Source organism: Schistocerca piceifrons, chromosome 10 (genome assembly GCF_021461385.2).
Source record: "Schistocerca piceifrons isolate TAMUIC-IGC-003096 chromosome 10, iqSchPice1.1, whole genome shotgun sequence".
Lineage (NCBI taxonomy): Eukaryota > Metazoa > Arthropoda > Insecta > Orthoptera > Acrididae > Schistocerca > Schistocerca piceifrons.
The window spans coordinates 131759294-131780609 of record NC_060147.1 but is presented as its reverse complement, the minus strand read 5'-3'; the positions used below and the strand labels follow the sequence as shown (position 1 = coordinate 131780609).

At 45.9% G+C, this 21316-nt stretch overlaps 1 protein-coding gene across 1 annotated transcript in view; it reads right to left on the bottom strand.

The window, feature by feature from the left end:
* Positions 1-21316, bottom strand: part of LOC124718894 — an 81265-nt gene that overhangs the window by 46631 nt on the left and 13318 nt on the right. The window lies entirely within an intron of this gene.

Genomic DNA, 21316 nt, shown 5'->3' with positions numbered 1-21316 from the left:
TGACAAGAACGACAGTACAAGGTGGTGGCACTGAAGGGAATTGTTCCATCTACCTTCAGCACTCATGGATAACATGACTCCAGTATCGGGCAGAATGACTTCACCCTGTGCAATGGCATTTCAAGGCACACGTGGAATAATTAATGTACCATTAATCTTCTCTCCAAGTCAATCACATAAATCTTCTCTCCAAGTCAATCGCATAAATCTTCTCTCCAAGTCCAGCATCTGCAGATCCACAAAGCTACAAAGTAACATCATTGTGGGATTAAAATGCCAACCAAATGAATGTTCATTTTAATGTACTCTGCTCCCTGTTACCTGCTTTTGTTTCATACACCATTTCTCAAATTCCAAATGTGAACGCACCTTTGGCATTCTGGCACGCAATCATTAACACTGGCTGACAGAAGAGGAGGACACTGAGAAATGTGTGAGGACTGTCTACATTTCTTTTGTGTTGGATACTCTGAAGTGACCAATTTTGGATGGCAATGTCTGTAGCAGTTAGTGCAGAAGTAACTGTGTGTATCACTCCAAAATTACAGTGAAGAAGTAGGTGATCTTAGAACTCTGCCAGTAGTACAGGCAGAATTAAAACAGCTGACAGAAGTTAACTTAGAAATAGGTTATATGTCTGGAATGTGGTCAAACCTGTCAAAGCAGGCAAGAGGTTTGACAGACACTCTGAGTCTGCTAGCTTTAGTCTTGACTGCTCTGAAGACAGCATATACAAAAGTGCAGATTACCCAAGAAGTTCAGGAACATTCTGACAACACAGGAGGACTAAGGTAAGGCTGGAATAGAAAGAAGCTTAAAAAGAGTCATAAAGGGAGCAGTATATCTAAAGCTGTACACAACTCCCTGAGCAGGGAATATCAGATAGCTAATATTTTTAAGCTACAATGTCACCTCAAGAGGGTATAGAATTCAGCAAACTTATGTGTTTAGAAATTTCTATCACACACTAAAAATGCAAAAGGCTTTGCAAGCTGGTCATCTCCAAACGAGCAAGCATGTATTGCCTAACTTAATAATAACTGAAAGGGAAGAGAATCTGCAGGTAGCCTGGGATACTCTGTTATTTGTATGTGTATTTACAAGTGAATACTATTTTTTAAATGAGAATTGGCAGGGAAAGGAATAAAAGCACTGGCTACAGTAAAGTGGCACCAATGAAAAATATGAGAACAACAATATTAATACTGTTGTGACAGTGCCACGACATTTAACAGTGCCGCCACGACAGTACGTGCAAACGGCGATAGAGGCGCTCCGCAACTCGGCTGAGCGCGGGAGCACCACCTAGCTACAAACGGCGCCGGCCGCATGTCACGGCACGGCAGTCGAATAAGAGATACTGAGTTGTTATCATGTAACGAGCTATTGTTTCTAAGTGAGTGTGTTTGAATATCCACGCAATTATTGGTGATTAAGGTTATAACACTTTTTGGCGACGAGGTCGGATATTTTCACTGCGTTGTGGATGTGTGTGTTCGTGATGGGGCAGACATGGAAAAAGCTTATGCAAGCGCTCATTGAACAACAAACACAGCTGACGACTGCTATTCAGGCGTTGTCAACGTTGCTTACTCATCGTCTGTCTTCCTCTTCTCCGCCTCCATTCCCTCCTTACGACGAGGCCGCTGAAGATTGGGAGGATTATGAGAAGCGTTTGCGGCAACACTTCTTGGCTTTCGGCGTTGTCGACACTCCTATGTGTAAGTCGTTATTTCTATCTTGGATTTCCCCACGGAACTATCAGCTGCTATCTCAGTTAGCCCCTCTGCGGGAACCAGCCTCTCTGTCCTTCCAAGAAATGTGTGACTTATTGTCTAACTATTACCGAAAAAACACCCACGTCGTTGCCGCCCGTGTGGCGTTCTACCGGTGTCGTAAACAGCCCCATCAATCTTACCGGGCTTGGGCGGCAGAACTACACGGTCTGAGTAGGTAATGTCAGTTTGTCACGGACACTCATCATGAGCCTTATGCTGATTCAATGGTTAGGGGTGCTATTCTACGGCTTGCTCCTGATAAAGAAGTTCGGCAACGTGCCCTACAACTGCCAAACCCGTCGTTGTCGGAAGTTCTAAGCATCGCTCAATCCTTTGAAGTGTCTCACGCTGCTGGCGCGCAAATAGACGCGTGGTGTGATGTAGGCGCTGTACAGTCAACTTTCGACACGGACAATTTGCCTGTTTCACAGGAGAACGAAGATGTGGCGGCGGTTCACTCGCGTAAACAACGTCGCGTTGGGCCGCAACGCTCGCAGCGAAAACAGCAACCACAGAAGCAGGTTCGTTCCGCACTTCCTTCTTGTCCACGTTGTTTCGTACAGCATGACAGTGCCGTGTGTCCAAAACGTTGGGCCATGTGTAATTCATGTAGGAAAAAAGGCCACATTGCTTCTGTGTGTCAGTCCCCTAAAGTTCCTGTCGACGAGGACGAGGCATCGGACATGGATGTTAACTGTGTGCTTTCTCCAACAAATAAGTTGTTTGTTACTGTTCGTGTTCTGGATAAAGACATTTGCATGCAAGTGGACACTGGCTCTGCAGTAACTCTCATTAATTCTCACACGTATTTGGAGTTGGGCTCCCCTCCCTTGTCTCCAGTTACGCGAAATCTGAGAACTTATAATAAACAGAAAATTCCTATCATTGGCCAGTTTGATGCTTCCACTGCCTACAAGTCTGTTGTTAGGCTCCTCACGTTTTATGTGGTGGATCATGAGGGCACTGAAAACCTGTTCGGTTATGATGCTTTCCAGTTGTTCGGGTTCTCCATCGATGATGATGTGCACCTCATATCTGAGGATATTCCGTATCAACAGCTGGATGGATTGTGTTCTGAATTTTCGTCCGTGTTCTCTGCTGGTCTGGGTCGGGCCAAGGATTTTGAAGCCCACATTACTCTTAAACCTACAGCTCGCCCTAAGTTTTTCCGGGCAGGCCCTATTCCGGTGGCATTGCGTGCACCTGTCAAGGCTGAGATAGACAGGTTAACAGCTTCAGGGATTCTCCTTCCTGTTACCTCCAGCGAATGGGCATCGCCAATCGTGGTGGTTTCTAAACCAAACAGGAGTATGCGATTGTGTGGTGATTTTAAAGCCACTGTCAACGCTCAGAGCCTCATTGACACTTATCCTCTTCCCTGTCCTGAGGAGTTATTTACCAAGCTCGCTGGGGGCCAGTTCTTTTCCAAACTTGACTTATCGGAGGCATACCATCAGTTGCCATTGGATGCTTCTTCCAAGGAATTTCTCATCATCAACACTCTTTGTGGGTTGTATCAGTACCAGCGGTTACCATTTGGCGTCGCTAGCGCGCCGGCCATTTTTCAGCGGTTTTTGGAACAGCTCTCGGCTTCCGTTCCCGGCTGCATAAACTATCTGGATGACATTGTTGTCACGGGGGCCTCCACTGAGGAGCACCTTCGCAATTTGCGTTCACTGTTTCGGGTTTTGCATTCGGCTGGGTTGAGGTGCAATCTGGACAAGTCACAGTTCTTCCAACCCTCCATTGTGTATCTTGGTTTCCACGTGTCCCGTGAGGGTATACGTCCTCTACGTCGGCACATTGCGACCATTAACGCTCTACCCCGGCCATCTACAGTCAAAGAACTTCAGGCATTTCTAGGCAAGATTGCTTATTATCACAAATTCATTCCATCCGCCGTGGCAGTAGCTCATCCTCTGCATCAGCTGTTACGCAAAAACGTCCCTTTCTGTTGGTCCGACGAGTGTAAGCAGGCTTTTGTCCGCCTGAAGGCTCATTTGCAGTTGGCGCCTTGTCTTGCCACATTCCGTCCGGGTCAGCACTTGGTTCTGGCGACTGACGGGTCACAGTATGGCCTAGGGGCTGTTCTCGCCCATCGGTATGAGGATGGGTCGGAACGACCCATCGCCTATGCTTCCAAGACCCTCAACGATGCGCAACGGCGTTACTCTCAAATCGAAAAGGAGGCGCTCGCTATCATTTATGCTCTAAAAAAGTTCAGCGTTTTTTTGTATGGTTCTAAGTTTCACCTCATCACCAACCACAAGCTGCTGGTCTCTCTGTCCCGCCCATCGGCGTCGCTTCCGGGTAAGGCAGCTCACCGCCTGCAACGTTGGGCCTTATACTTGCCTCGTTTTCACTATGAGATTCACTATTGCCCCACGGCCCAGCACGCCAACGCTGACGCATTGTCGCGATTGCCGATGGGCCCCGACCTGGTTTTCGATCGTGATGAACTACTCTGTTTCCACATTGATGAGGAAGAACGTGGTGCGGTTGGGGGTTTTCCACTTACAGGTTCACAGGTCGTGTCAGCTACTGCGCGGGACCCGGTCCTGCGTCAGGTGATTGGTTTTGTTCAACAAGGTTGGCCGGACAGGACCAAGGGCCAGGCATCAGATCCCCTTCGCAACTACCATGCCTTGCGCCTTCGTCTGTCTGTTCGTGATGGTGTTGTTCTTCTGGCCACGGACGACGCATCTCCGCGGGTCGTAGTGCCAGCCTCTCTTCGCAAAGATGTTCTCAAACTGTTGCATGAAGGCCATTGGCGTATTTCTCGGACTAAGTCCCTGGCCCGCAGGCATGTTTATTGGCCCGGTATTGATTCGGACATTGCCCACATGGTTGCTGTGTGTGGTCAGTGTGCTCAACAACTGGCTGCACCTCGTACAATGCCCTCTCCGTGGCCTGATCCGGAGCAGCCATGGGAACGGGTGCACGCTGACTTTGCTGGCCCCTTCTGCGGTACTTATTGGCTACTGTTGATTGACGCCTTCTCGAAGTTTCCGTTTGTTGTTCGATGTCCGTCGCCCACCACTGCGGCGACGACGCTGGCTTTGTCCAAAATCTTTGCGCTAGAAGGTCTTCCATCCATGATCGTCACGGACAATGGCCCTCAGTTCTCTTTGCAGGCCTTCCGTGATTTTTGTACTGGATAACGGATTCATCATGTTACAGCACTGCCCTTCCATCCGCAATCGAATGGGGAGATCGAGCGCCTTGTCCGTACTTTCAAAAGCCAGATGAAAAAATTCCTTAGTGATTTTTCCACAGATGACGCTCTGCTGCAATTTCTGAGTTCTTATCGCTACACACCTCTGGGTGATCGCAGCCCTGCTGAACTCTTGCATGGCCGCCAACCGCGCACTCTACTGCACCTGCTTCACCCTGTCAGGCCTTGTGCTGTGTCCCCTAGTGCGAGAAAATACTCGGTGGGCGCCGATGTGTGGGCACGAGGGTATGGATCTCGCCCTAAATGGATTCCAGGGGTGGTCAAGGCTCTTCGCGGCCACCAGCTTTGTGAAATACGTATGGACGACGGCATGGTTGTTCGCCATTACGACCAGATGCGCCCACGCCGGTGCCACTTCCCCTTCCTTCGCCTCCACCAGCCCGAGAAGCCAGTCCTGTCGCTGCAGCCGATCTACCGTACGTGTTGATGCAGCCGACGTCGCTACCGCTTCCGAGTATGCCGGAACCGGCCCCAGTCGCGACGCCGCCTTCTCTGGGACCCATCTCGCTGGAGCACACCCCCAGGTCCACGACACCTACGGATGCTGCTCCGGAGTTTTCACCCATCATCTCGTCCAGGAGGCACGTTCCACGCACGAGCTTCTGTCCTGGACATTTTCGACCATACTCTCGTGTCTCTCCGCGGGATCTTATCGGGGCCTCACAAGAGGCCACGGATGTCTCCGCACTGTCCATGTCTCCAAGGAAGTGAGTGTTTTTTTTTTTCAAGGGGGGAAAAGTGTTGTGACAGTGCCACGACATTTAACACTGCCGCCATGACAGTACGTGCAAATGGCGATAGAGGCGCTCCGCAACTCGGCTGAGCGCGGGAGCGCCACCTAGCTACAAACGGCGCCGGCCGCATGTCACGGCACGGCAGTCGAATAAGAGATACTGAGTTGTTATCACGTTACGAGCTATTGTTTCTAAGTGAGTGTGTTTGAATATCCACGCAATTATTGGTGATTAAGGTTATAACAAATACGAATAAAATGCTGCAGCACCTGGCCTTGTTTTATTTTGCAATTTTTTTTAGTTACTCCTCATGTGATTTGTGAACATAAATCTCAATGCCACGACAGGTGTTTAATAGAGATAATGACACCATATGTAGTGCTGAAGAAGACTTTAGTGAACTTCATTCCAATGTATTTCCATATGCATTGATACAAACAATTAGCTAGACATTGAACTGAAAGCTGTGAACAGTCAGTACCACAGGAAATCGTACTCATGAAAGATCTGCAAAATTGTAGGTCAGTAAGAAGCTGTCTAGGATGAATGGAAGTATCAATATGGTAAACTATTTACCCAACTTCTACAAGTACAGAAAAAAATATATATTTATTTAAATATGGGTGAATCTGAATAATGAAAGCATAACTGTTGCACTCAGAGAAATAGTGGAGAAGAATTTCATCTTTTATCGTATGTGGTTAATTGTTTGCAAACTCCATAAGAAGAACTCAAACAATATCAATCCTTTATCTCATCATTTGCACTGCATGAATGACATACAGGAACATTACTGCAAACTCGGGCCTTTCAACTGGAATCAGGAAAGGAGATTTCTCACTTCCAAACACCAATAAAGCCATCCATTAACCATCCTTGGTTGATCAATCTGCAGCTACTTCTGTTTCTTTGTGTCTTTTACTGGATTAAGTACTGGTATTAAGATACTCTCTCACCACTGCAAAGGAAAAATGACAGAATTTTTACTATTTTCACTATGATGCTGAAGCATTTTAATACTTATGTTGTCTGGACTTAGGAACATATCTCTACATTCTAATGAAGAATTATTGAGTTCCCAGACTGTAATGTGGACACAGTGAGTTTCTAGTTCTTTAAGCTAAAAGAAATGGTATTACATACCATTAAATGGGGGCATAACCTTAGGTTATCACTTGCAGTCATTTTTGCACAGTATTACTAGAAGTCTGGGGAACGTATGTTAATTATTCCTTTTTCAAAGATTCCTTAGTGTACTCATGGGCACTAATATTCTTTGACTTTGCCCACAATTAGGAAGTTGGGGTATACACTTCCATAGAATAGACATTGTTTTCAATATCTTTTGTTCTGTTGTTGAAATAGATAATGTTCTTTTGTCCACTATCTCCTGAATAAAATTTTGTAGTCAGTCGAGGGTTGGTACCTATGTTGTTGTTGTTGTTGTTGTTGTCGGTGTTGTCGTCGTCATTCTCTTCGCCTTTGCTTGCTATTGTCTGCGAACTTTCTGATCCACACATGACAGTAGCAGGAGCGTCTGATGAGAAGGATACTGTAGAGTTCGCAACTCAGATGGTTGTTTCTTTTATGCCTTTTACTAGTTCACTGATTATCATCTCTGCATTTATTATGATTTACACATTAGCAATGATAGTTTACCAGTTGTTTCTTTGTAGTTATCAACTTGGTAAAAAATCACTCATGAAAAGCAGTGAAGCTCACATAATAATAGTTATAGAAAGCTGATTGAAACCTGAAATTGCAGCAGTGAGATTCTTGGGGAAAATTTATGCGTACATTGAAAGGAAAGGCAAATGGGAAACGGAGCTGGTGCACTGTCGCAGTACATAAAAAACTCAAATCTACCGATATAGAAATTGAAGCTGAAAGTGAGAGTATCAGGAATGGGCATAAAATGGTAACTGGATCCTTCTATTGCCCACCAGACTAACCGCCTGGTGCAACAGAAAACTTCAGAGAAAACCTCAGTTCACTTGTATGTAAGTTCACCGATCATACTGTAATCATCGGTGACGATTTTAATCATCCAATAATTAGCTGAGACAATTACAATTTTGATAGTGATGGGCGTGATAAGGTGTCCCGTAAAACTTTACTAAAGGTCTTCTCTGAAAACTAACTAGAACAGATAGTTAGGAACCCCACTCTGGTGGAAATATATTGGATCTAATGGCAACAAAAACACCTGACCCCTTTGAGGATATCCACATCAAAACTGGTATCAGTGACTACGATATGGTTGCAGTAACAATGATAACCAAAGGACAACTAAAACAAGCAGAAAGATAAAAAATTAGTAATGTCTTGTCTCCATGAGGAACTTGAAACTCTCAGCACACGGGATGAGCATGTACAGGAACTCTGGCTCAAGTTTAAAAGAATGGTTGACCATGCTCTCGATAGACATGTATCCTGTAGAACAGTTCATAATGGAAGGGAACCTCCATGGTATACAGTCCCTGTAAAGAAACTTCTAAAGAAACATAGATTACTGCATAATGGGTGTAAAACAAAGTGTAGAGCTATAGGCAGAGAGATGCTGAATGAAATGTGTTTGGCTGTCAAGAGAGCAATGCATGATTGCTCCAATGCCTACCACAGCAAAATATTGTCAAATAACATGTCACAAAATCCAAAGAAATTCTGGCCGTATGAAAAGGCTGTTAGTGGCACCAAAGTTAGTGTCCAATGCCTAGTGAATCAGACAGGAACTGAAAATTAGGGTAACAAAGCAAAAGCTGAAATGCTCAACTCCATTTTCAGATGTTCCTTTACAAAGGAGAATTGCTCCAACTGAATCCTTGCACCACTGAAATGATGAATGAAGTAAGTATTAGTGTCAGTGGTGTTGAGAACCAGCTGAAATTGTTAACATTTAAGAAAGCTCCAGGCCCCGATGGAATCCTTGTCAGATTCTATGCTGAATTTGTGCCTGAGTTGGCCCCTTTTCTCACTATAATCTATCGTAGATCCTTCGAACAAAAACCCATGCCCCAGTTCTTGGAAAAATGCACAGGTCACACCCAACAACAAGAAGGGTAGTAGAAGTGATCCACAAAACTACCGCCCAATATCCTTTATATTGATTTGTTGTTTAATCTTAGAACATATTCTAAGCTCAAACTTGAAGAGGTATCTTGCACAGAATGACCTCCTCAATGCCAACCAGCATGGTTTTCAAAAATATCAATCATCTGAAACCCAACTCATACTTTTCTCACATGACACACTGAAAGCTTTGGATCAAGGCAGTCAGGTAGATGCAGTATTTCTTGATTTGTGAAAAGCATTGGACTCAGTACCGCACATACACTTATTGTCAAAAGTACTATAATATGGGGCTATCATGTGAAATTTGTGACTGGATTGAGGACTTTCTGGGAGGGAGGACACAGTATGTTATCTTGGGTGGAGAGTCATTTTCAGATGAAGAAGTAACTTTGGGTGTACCCCAGGAAGTGTGTTTGGATCCTTGCTGTTCAACTTGTATGTTAATAAACTTGCAGACAATATTAATAGTAGAATCAGGCTTTTTGCAGATGATGCAGCTATCTATAATGAAGTACTATCTGAAAGAAGCTGCATAAATATTCAGTAGGATCTTGATAAGATTTCAAAGATGTGCAAAGATTGGCAACTTCCTTTAGATATTCAGAAATGTAAAATTGTGCCCTTCACAAAACAAAAAAACATAGTACCCTTTGCCTATAATATCAGTGAGTCACTGCTGGAATCAGCCAACTCATACAAATGCCTGGGCATAACACTTTGTAGGGATATGAAATGGAATGATCACATAGGTTCAGTTGTGAGTAAAGCAGATTGTAGACTTCAGTTTATTGGTAGAATACTGGGGAAGTGCAATCAGTCTACTGAAGATGTTACTTACAAATCACTCATGGGACCCACCCTAGAATATTGCTCAAGTGTGCGGGATCCGTACCAGATAGGACTAACAGGGAATATTGAATGTATGCAGAATACTGAAGGAACTGAAATGGCAGACTCTTGAAGACAGATGTAAACTATTCCAAGACAGTCTATTAATGAAGTTTCAAGAGTCAGCTTTAAATGATTACTCTGGGGATATACTACAACCCCCAATGTATTGCTCACACAGAGACTGTGAGGATAAGATTAGAATAATTACTGCACACACAGAGGCGTTCAAACAGTCATTCTTGCCACGCTCTATAAGTGAATGGAACAGGAAGAAACCCTAACAACTAGTACAGTGGGATGTACCCTCTGCCATGCACCTCACAGTGGTTTGCAGAGTACATATGTAGATGGAGATGCAGATGATGTAGATTTCAAACTGATACAAAAATCAGGTACCAGTGACTATTTTAAAGGTCACTACCAATACACTATTTGATCATAGTTGAGAATTTAGGTCTGCAGACAGTCAGGTCTGTCACAGAATAGGAGCCACTGGCAGCATTACTTGCCCTCTGCTAGTTGTTGCCTCGTATGTTGTTATGAGCATTACAGTCCCCTAATAAAATAAAAAAGGTATGGGTAATTATTTCACCAGATCTGTCATCTCAACAGGTGAAATACCACTAGACTTCCAGAGGAGGCAGGATCCGACAGCTGTGAATAGCACCAAACCATCACTCTCAGTTGCAAAATACGATACCAGCTGAAGTGCTTAGTAAAAGAAACTGCTAATCTGCAATATAGTATTGATTAATAAGTAAGCATTATATTATCTGTCGTGTTTTTGAATGCACCACATGATACGAGAAAAAGAAAATGTTACACATATGAGGCACTACTGATAAAAAGACTTATCTCAGGAGGCAGGTTAAAGTAAGGCAAATTTACATTTATAGCATTTAGAAAAAGCTTTTGACAATGTTGGATGGACTACACTATTTGAAATTCTGAAAGCAGCAGGAATAAAATAATCTTACATCTACATTTATACTCCGCAAGCCACCCAACGGTGTGTGGCGGAGGGCACTTTACGTGCCACTGTTATTACCAACCAATAATAGGTGCAAATGTCTATTTACAACTTGTGCTGAAGTCAGATTCCATGTATGCAAGCTGAAGAACACGAAAGGCCTGTAATAGTTTAGAAGAGGGTGAGACAGGGTTACAGCCTTTCAATGATTCTATTCAATCTGTACACTGAAGGGAACCAAGAAGAGGTTCAGAATAAGATTTAAACTACAGAAAGAACATGTAAAGCTTTGAGATTTGCCAACAACATTGTAATTCTGACAGAGGCGGAAAAATTGGAAGAGCAGTCTCTGACAGCATCTTGAAAGGAGGATATAAAATGAATATCAACAAACGTAAAGTAAAGATAATGGAATGTAGCCTAATTAAATCAAGTGATGCTGAGGGAATTAGATTAATTAGGAAAGCAGACATTAGAAGTAGTAGATAAGCTTTTCTATATGGGTGGCAAAATAACTGATGATTGCTGAAGTACAGAGGAAACAAAATGCAGACAGAATAGCAAGGAAAGCATTCTCAGGAAGATAAATACTGAATATAAATTTAAGTATTGTGAAATCTTTAACAACAGAATTTGTTTGGAGTGTAGCCTCGTATAGAAGTGAAATGTGGATTATACGCAGTTTAGACATGAAGAGAATAGACACTGTTGAAATGCGATGCTGCAGCAGAATTCTGAAGATTAGATGCATAAGTAGAATAACTGATGAAGAGGTACTGAATCAAATTGGGGAGAAAAGAAACTGAAAGACAACTTGACTTCAAGGAGGGCGAGTGTATACCTGTCCTTTTTTCCCCCTAAGGTAAGTCTTTCCACTCCCGGGACTGGAATGACTCCTTACCCTCTCCCTTAAAACCCACATCCTTTCGTCTTTCTCTCTCCTTCCCTCTTTCCTGATGAAGCAACCGTGGGTTGCGAAAGCTTGTAATTTGTGTGTGTGTGTGTATGGTTTTTTTTGTTTCTATCAACATACCAACACTTTCGTTTGTTAAGTTACAGCTTCTATGTTTTCAGATATATTTTTCCCATGTGGAATGTTTCCCTTTATTATACACACACACACACACACACACACACACACACACACACACACACAACACCAAAACCAGATAGTACAAAAAGGTTTAAGTTTAGCATGGAATGGTGCCCATTTGTATAGCTATTAAACATATGTCTTACTGTAGCTATGTTACAGTATAGTAAGTGAGGTTTGAACAATTGACCAGAGCTAGTACCCACGTAAACTGTGCAACTCGATTAATTCGTCTTGTGAAAGATATAACTGGGCTGAAATTAACGCTCATCTAATGATGTTGTTTGGATTTAATGGGAAGAAATAGTCACCCTCATTTGGATTTTTGGTGCAAAATCAGTCATCGTTAAATAATTCCACACTGGAGTCAGACTGATGATTCAAATTTGGACCAACAGCATTCGTTGGTTGGTTGGTTCAAAAGAGGGGGGAATGGGACCAAACTACAAGGTCATCGGTCCCTTGTTCCTAATACAATGCCACAAGTGTGAGAATAAAATAGACAAGACACATAACACAAAACAGAAAGAAAGTAAAGACCACAAGGAAAGGAAACAAACACTAAAAGGAACAAAAGAGGACAAGAGAACAACAGAGAGTTGCAAGAAACATTGAGAAGAGAGTAAAACAAGGAAGCAGATTACAGTGACTGGCTGACCACGAAAATAAAAAGGAAAAGCCAGGCACCCTGCAACACATTAAAACCTTCACCCTAAAAGCACTATGGTGGAGGAGACAGAGGGACAAAGGACAGGCGCTAAAATTCAGATCGAATGATAAAACCCACCCTCACGGATGAAACGTAAAATCAAATCAGCCGATGAGGCGTTGTCTGCTAAAATCAATGATAACGAGTCTGGCAACCAAAGATGAAGTCTCAGGGCAGCCTAAGAAGGACATAGCAGAAGAATATGGACCACTGTCAACCGGGCGCCGCACCGACACTGAGGTGGGTATTCACGGCACTGGAGGTAGCCGTGGGTCGCCGATGCATGGCAAATGTGGAGCCTGCAGAGAACCACAGAGTCCCTGCGAGACGTCTTCATCGAGGACTTCCACACATTCGTGGTCCACTTAATAGCTCGCAGTTTGTTGTTTGTACTGAGATTTTGCCATTCCATCTCCCAAAGCTAAAAAACCTTACAGCATAATAACGAACGCAGGTCAGCTGCGGGGATGCCCATTTCCAGAAGTGGTTTCTGTGTACCTGTTTGGCCCGCCTGTCAGCAAGGTCATTTCCTGGGAGTCCAGCGAACACCACTGAACAACTGGATCGTTACTGGGCATAGACGGACTCCTGGATGGACGCTACCAAAGGATGATGAGGGTAGCACTGGGCGATAGTTTTCAGGCTACTCAAGGAGTCAGTACATAAAAGAAAAGACTCCCCAGGTCATGAATGGAGATACTGAAGTGCACGAGAAATGGCCACCAGCTCTGCAGTGAATACACTGCACCCACCGGGTAAGGAATGCTGTTCAATATGGCCGCCTTGAACGTAGGCAAAGCCAACGCGACCATCAGCCATCCAGCTGTCGGTGTAAACCACTTCAGAGCCCCAGAACATGTCAACAATCCAGAGGAAGTGACAGCGGAGAGCCGCAGGGTTAATGGAGTCCTTAGGACCATGTGAGAGGTCCAGACAAAACTGTGGCCGAGGGTACACCATGGAGGTGTACGTGAACGGACTGCAAGTATAGGTGGTAAAGGGAAGGACTCCAGTTCGGAGAGAAGGGAATGCACGCGAACTGCAATGGTTAGCCCCGACCTTGGCCGCTGATGCAGGAGATAGACTGCCACAGGCGGAAAAAAGGAGATGGTAATTCGGATGCTCAGGGCAACTACGAATCTGTGCTGTGTAACTGGCGAGCAGTTGAGCATGTCCGATCTGCCTTGGAGGGACACCAGCCTACACCAGTACGCTAGTCACCAGATTTGTCCTAAAAGCCCCTGTCGCTAGTCGAACCCCACAGTGGTGCACAGGGTCAAGTAAATGCAACACTGAAGGTGCTGCAGAATCATAAACCACACTCCCATAGTCAACTTGGGATCGAACAAAAGCTCTGTAGAGCCACAGCAGCGTAGAGCGATCTGCACCCCAATTGGTGTTGCTCAGGCAACAGAGGGCACTGACGTGCAGCCAGCACTTATGCTTAAGCTGACGAAGATGAGGGAGCCATGTCAATTGAATGTCGAAAACCAGTCCTAGGAATCAGTATGTCTTCACTACAGTGAGTGGATTGTCATTAAGGTAAAGTTCTGGTTCCGGATGAACAGTACGACGCCGACAGAAGTGCATGACATACGACTTTGCGGCTGAAAACTGGAAGCCGTGGGCTAGAGCCCATGACTGCGCATTGTGGATGGCTCCCTGTAGGTGCCGCTCAGCAACACCAGTACTGGAGCAGCAGTATGAAATGCAGAAGTTGTCTGCATACAGAGAAGGTGAGACAGAGGGCCCGACAGCTGCTGCTAGCCTGTTAATGGCCATTAAAAATAGAAGGACACTTAATACAGCTCTGCGGGACTCCATTCTCATGGATATGGATGGAACTATGGGAGGCACCAACTTTCACGAGGAAAGTACAGACCAACAGGAAATTTTGGATAAAAATCGTGAGCGGGCCCTGGAGACCCCACTCATACAATGTGGCAAGGATATGATGTCGCCAGGTCATGTTGTACACTTTACATAAGTCAAAAACCAGTTGTTGCCATCTGGAAAAGGCTGTTCAGATGGCAGACTCGATGGACACAAGATTATCAGTGGTAGAGTGACCCTGGCGGAAGCTGCCCTGACATGGAGCCAGTAGGCTACGTGACTCCAGACCACACTCAACCGCCGACATACCATACGTTCCAGCAGCTTACAAAGAACAATGGTGAGGCTGATGGGCCGATAGCTTTCCACATCAAGCGTGTGTTTACCAGGTTTGAGCACCAGAATGATGGTGGTCTCCCGCCATTGCGATGGAAGAACGCCATCGCACCAGATTCGGTTGAAGATGACGAGGCGATGTTGCTTGTAGTCAGATGAGAGATATTTAATCGTATGGCTGTGGATGCAATCACGCCCAGGAGCTCTGTAGTCAGATGAGAGATATTTAATCGTATGGCTGTGGATGCAATCACGCCCAGGAGCTGTGTCGGGGCAATGAGCACGGGCACTGAGGAGCTCTCACTCTGAAAAGGGGGCATTATAGGAGTCACTGCGGTGTGTAGTGAATGAGAGGACATTCCCTTCCAGCAGCTGTTTGAGTGTGTGAAAGGCTGGGAGGTAATTCTCCGATGCAGAGGCTCGAGCAAAGTGCTCAGCAAAGTACTCGGCAATTGCATTTGTGACAGTAGATAACACGCTATTTATGGTAACACCGGGGACACCTGTTTGGGCCTGGTACCCGAAAAGACGTTTGGTCTTTGCCCAGACTTGGGAAGGTGACATATGGCACCCAATGGTCGAGACGCATCTCTCCCAATGCTCCTGCTTCTGTCATTTGATAAGTTGGCAAATGCGGGCGTGGAGCCGTTTAAAGGCAATGAGGTGCTCCAAAAAAGGGTGCCGCTTATGCCACTGTAGACCTCGCCGATGCTCCTTATTTGCTTCAGTGACTTCCGGCGACCACCGAGGGCCTGCCTTATGCCTCGGGCGCCCTAAAGAGCGAGGGATCGCATCTGCTGCCGCAGAAACAATTATTGTTTTCATCTGCTCAACCATCACATCTACGTTAGCGTGTGGGGGAGATTCAAGGGTGACAACAGAGGTGCAAGTTTCCCAGTCCGCCTTGTTTAAAGCCCATGTGGGCAGGTGTCCGTGGGCCTGATGCTGGGGCAGTAACAGGAAGATTGGGAAGTGGTCACTAGAGTGCTGCAACGCTCGATGTTTGACCGGTCGCGGCTCGCCTGTTGACAGGCGGACCGAGCCGCTCGTGTCCGGCCCCACACGACTCGGCTCGGTCACGTACTCGCCCCATGTCTGTTGTCCGGATTCCGGACACGCGGATGACCGAGCATGTCCGGTCACCGCTGACATCTCACCTCGCCTCGCCCCGGCTCGCTGCACTGCACTGTACAAATCCAACGTCTCTCTCTCTCTCTCTCTCTCTCTCTCTCTCTCTCTCTCACACACACACACACACACACACACACAATTTTGTTGTAAATAAAACATTGTTCATAAGAGACCAATCTGTGTTAATGTAATGTGTTGTAAGTGTCAAATAGTGCACCTGATTATGCGAATCAGTCCACATATCAACTGTCGCAGCATGTTTTAATAACAACTTCCGCAATAACAGAAGGCATTATGCTGTATCGTATTGCATCAGCTTGTTCTTTGACATGTCTGCTTATAGTAGAGAGATATGTCATTACATCTGCCACGTTAACTTCCCCATAATGCGCACCTAGATGTATTAATTCTTGGCCTAGTTCTCTGAAACCTTCACCAGAAACAGCATTAAAAGGTCTCATGTCTTTAGCACACATTGCAACGCACTTTGCTGTAATACTATTTTTTATTACTGCCGGTATTCCTGAAGGAGCTGTATCTTTGTGAGGTTTCTTACAACTGTGTTTCTTTAAATGAGCGGTTCCCGATTGGAAACACAATAATGTGGAGCAGTTTATGAACGATACGTACCCAGTTGACGCAATGTTTTCATCTACAACCAACAAAAATATGCTCCGTACTTGGCTTTTTAGACCCTCCCGTCTCTTCAATGTGTAAACATTGGTTTCAATCTTACGTCTTCTGCACTGGCTTCCTCGCACTGTATGATTACAGAGAGAGAGAGACACACCACAAATGAGAAGCCCGTACTGGCTGCAGTCTCACACGGATAACGACAGGTGTAATGTGTTTGAAGTTACGTGCTACGTATGCGGTCACGGCTTCTATGCTTGGTCAGTAGAAATAGTGCGGGCAGCCTATCCAGTTAGGGTGTGCTCGCCCCATCTCGTATTTTGTGCTCGCTTACTCGGTCATGCTGGACTCTAGTGGTCACTACCACACAGATCATCATATGCTCTCCAGTGGATAGATGGGAGAAGTCCTGGGCTGCAAATTGATAAATCAATGGCCTAGTAACTACCATGAGCCACACTGAAATGTGTGGCAGCCCCAGTGTTGAAGAGGCAGAGGTCGAACTGAGACAGTTTAGTTTCGACATCTCTGTCTCGGCCAGTAAGCATGGTACCACCCCACAAGGGGTTATGGGCATTAAAATCTCCCAAAAGTAGGAAAGGTTTAGGGAGTTGATCAGTCAGTGCAGCTAATACATTCAGACGTACTGCACAAACTGGAGGAAGACATACATTGCAGACAGTTATTTCCTGCGTCCTCCTCATTCTGACAGCCATAGCTTCAAGTGGGGTTTGAAGGGGCACAGGTTCACTACAGACTGATCATAGGGCATAAACACAAACTCCACCTGGCAATCGATTATAGTTGCTATGGTTCCTGTAATATCCCTTATAGCCACAGAGGGCAGGGGTCTGCACTCCTGGGAACCAGGTTTCCTGGAGGGCAATGCAGATGGCAGGCGTAAAGCTTAAAAGCTGCTGTAGCTCAGCCAGGCAGTGGAAAAAACTGCTCCATTCCACTGGAGGATGACATTGTGAGACTGGGAAGGCATGGAACATTCAATGAGGCAGTTTACACCTCAGAATCACCTGCTGCCACTGACTTATTGCCTGAGCAGTTGATATCCATTGTGTCCGAGGGTCTGGCGAGATCTAGGTCCACAGCGGACGCCAAAATCTCCACCCCATCCTCAGACACAGAGCTTGTAGATAGCAGTGGCGTGGGTGGCACTGCAATTTCCTTTGTCTAAGGGGTTTCTTTTTGGATTTCTCTTGTTGCTCCTTGAGTTTCCTTGGCTAGGAGGACTTCACTGGCTCAGCCTCTGGGACGGAGGAAGAGCGTGAAGCCATATGAGCAACTGCTTTTGGACTTTTCAGCCACTGGCAGGTGTTGTCTTCCCCACTAGCAGAAACCTGCTAAGGGAGTGACCCAATGGACTCCTTCCTAGCGAAAGAAGCCGAAGAAGACTTACACTTCTCCGGCTTAGAAGTGGAGACGGACGTCCCCGATGGTTGGGGTGGTGTTGCTCCCAAAATAGGTGTTGCAGGAGCAACAGGGAGGGAAATGCACCCCACCATCAAGGGGGCAGGAGTAGTCTTCCGGCTCTGAGGGAAGACTTGGCTCGGTGGAACTGATGGTGCCAGAACTGTTGTAGCGGCGGTGTAAGACGATGTCATACGCACAGGACGCAGGCGACCAAATTTTCTCTTACCCTCAGTGTAGGTCAGTCAGTCCAGGTCTTGTACTCCATGATTTTCCTTTCTTTCTGGAGAATCCTGCAGTCTGGCGAGCAAGGCGAATGGTGCTCTCCGCAGATGACACAGATGGGAGGCGGGGTACATGGAGTATTGGGATGTGATGGGCATCCCCAATCTCGACATGTGACACTGGAAGTACAGCTCGAAGACATATGGCTGAACTTTCAGCACTAAAGCACCACATCGGGAGAGGGATATAGGGCTTTACATCAAAGCGGTAGACCATCACCTTGACTTTCTCAGGCAATGTATCACCCCCAAAGGCCAAGAACAAGGCACCAGTGGCAACCTGATTATCCCTCGGACCCTGGTGGACACGCAGGACGAAATGTACACCTTGCCACTCTAAATTGGCGCACAGCTCATCATCAGAATGCAAAAGAAGGTACCTGTGATATATGATAACCTGGACCATATTTAAGCTCTTATGGGGCATGATGGTTACAGAAACATCCCACAGCTTGTCACACTAACTCCCATGACTCGGCAGAGGATGTTGTTTTGATCAAGACTGACCCAGATCTCATTTTGGACAATCCCGCCACCTCCCCAAACTTGTCCTTTAAATGCTCAACAAAAAACTGAGGCTTCATCGTCATGAAAGATTCCCCATCAGCTCTCGAGCATATAAGGTAGCAGGGCAAATAAGATCCGCTGCCATCCGTAACCTGACGTTCCTCCCATGGTGTGGCCAGGGAGGGGAATGATTTGAGATTGTACTTCTGTGCATTGAATTGAGCTCATTATCGCTTAGAGACTGCTGGTGTTTCCCCACCAGCAAGAGATGATGGACTATGCTTCATCGTGTGTCATCCACCCTGATGCCACTCACTCCGACCAGGGGCTCTCCTCAGGGCGCCACCCAGCCGCAGCAAAGGCCACCTGGCAGGATGGCCACTGCCGGGAGTCCTGATGCCCCAGGGGGGATGGGCATACATGAGGAGTTAACAGTGCAGGCATCAGCACAGCGATCCCTGTGTGGTCAAGGGCTACAACCAACAGGGTACATGACGGCCCCACCACAATGGACTGGCTACCGTGCTGAATATCAGGTGCTAAGAAGTCCAAGTTCATCGTCGATGCAGAAAGCGACATTGCTTTGTGCATGGTGGAAAGCGCATCAGGAAGGTGTACTCGCCCAAGAGATGGAGAATGGGCGGGACTGCAATTCGACGATGCGAAATTGGGCTACAGATCTCTATGCACAATGGACATGATGCACCATGTAAGGCACCCTTCCCCAATTGGCCTGCTCTTCGGGAAAATTTTGAAGAATGGAGGTCAAACGCTACAGGGGACCATCACATAAAGGCCAAAATGTGTGAAACTCCTTTTAGTCGCCTCTTACGACAGGCAGGAATACCTCGGGCCTATTCTAACCCCCAGACCCGCAGGGGGCGACCAACAGTGTACCAGCCCTCTGTCTACGATAAGTTTAACCATTTGAGAAAATCTTGCTTCATTTGTATTTCATGTGTGAGAAACACTTTTCTAGGGAGGTTCATCAAGTGTTCCACTTGTAAGCTTTAAACTTGTATGAATCAGTTCAAACTTTTCACAGGGTAGATAAATGGAAAAAGTCAACACAAAATTTTTTGTATCCAATAATCTTTATCCATTGTCAACATATGAGGGTTTAAAGTAGGGCTAAATGTAGCACATAAAATTCATTCTTATGTCGGCTGAATGCACAGAAACAGTTTAAAGTGAATCAAATAAGTAAAAACAGCATTATTATGATAAAATTGAAAAATCGCTGTCAAAAACCTAGCTTCAGTCAGATTACAGTGCAGAAAGCCTGTTTTTTGAGAGTTTATCAATTTTGTGGGAAAAGACAGATTGCTACTTACCGTGAAGATGAGAGGTCAAGTTGCAGACAGGCACAATTAAAAAAGACTCACAGAAAGCTTTTGGCCACAGCCTTTGTCAGTAACACACACACACACACACACACACACACACACACACACACACACACACACACACACATCGCCAACTCCAGTATCTCAGGCTGGAATGCAACTATCATGTGGGATGCCAGCAGCAATCTGGCGGGGGTAGGGTAGGGGAAGGTGAAGGGATAGTAGTGTACAGGTGGGGAGAGTGATGAACACTGTCTGGTGGTGTGTGCAGCGACTAGACTGCCAACAGGCACAGCGCCAGGGGGTTGTGGGGCAGGGAGCAAAACGGAGCAAAATAGGAGAGGAGTTGGGAATTCGCAGATGTCTTCAAGTTAACAGGGTGGGAGATGAGAATGGGGAGAAGATGATAGGATAGAGGGGGGCAGAAACTGTTGTGTGGAGGATGTCACCTTCGGTTTCTGGCGGGATAACTGTGGGAGTGGAGAATGTGTTGTAAGTATAACTCCCATCTGCTGAGTTCAGAAATGCTAGTGGTGGAGGAAAGCATCCAAATGGCTCAGATAGTGAAGCAGTCATTGAAATCAGTTGTGTTATGTTCAGGTGCATGTTGTGCCATGGGGTGGTCTACTTTGCTCTTGGCCACAGTTTGAGTCATACCAGTGTAAAAAGCTGGTATTTGACTTGGCTGCTTTCACAGGTGTAGGATAAACCAGAGACAGGACTGGAATAGGAAGTGCTGGGTGAGTAGATTGGACAGCCTTTGCGCCTGGGTCTTCCACAGGGATATGGCTCTTGTGGCAAGCGGCTGGGCTTGGGAGTGGCATAGGGATGAACTAGGATGTTGTGGAGGTTACCAACTGTAACATCTTGTCCCCAAATCCTCCACCCAACAGTTTCTACCCCCTCTGTCATATCCTCTCCCCATTCTCATCTCCCAACCTGTTTACTTGAAGCCCTCTCCCAATGTATCTGACTGTGCTTCCCCACTCCTCTCCTTTTTTCATTACCTCACTGCCCACAACCTCCTGACACTGCCCCACCTCCTCCAGATTGCTGCTGGCATCCCATGTGATAACTGCATTTCGGCCTGAGATGCTAGAGTTGGTGGTCATATGTGCATGAGGTGTGTGTGTGTGTGTGTGTGTGTGTGTGTGTGTGTGTGTGTGTGTGTGTGTGTGTGTGTGTTTGCTGACGAAGGCTGTGGCCGAAAGTCTTACGCGAGCATCTTTTAATTGTGCCTGTCTCCAACCGGACATGTCTTTTTTTGAGAGGTTTTCACACATACCATTTCTAAATTCCCAACTTGTATGAAACGGGTCAAATTTTGTAAGTAATTAAAGGT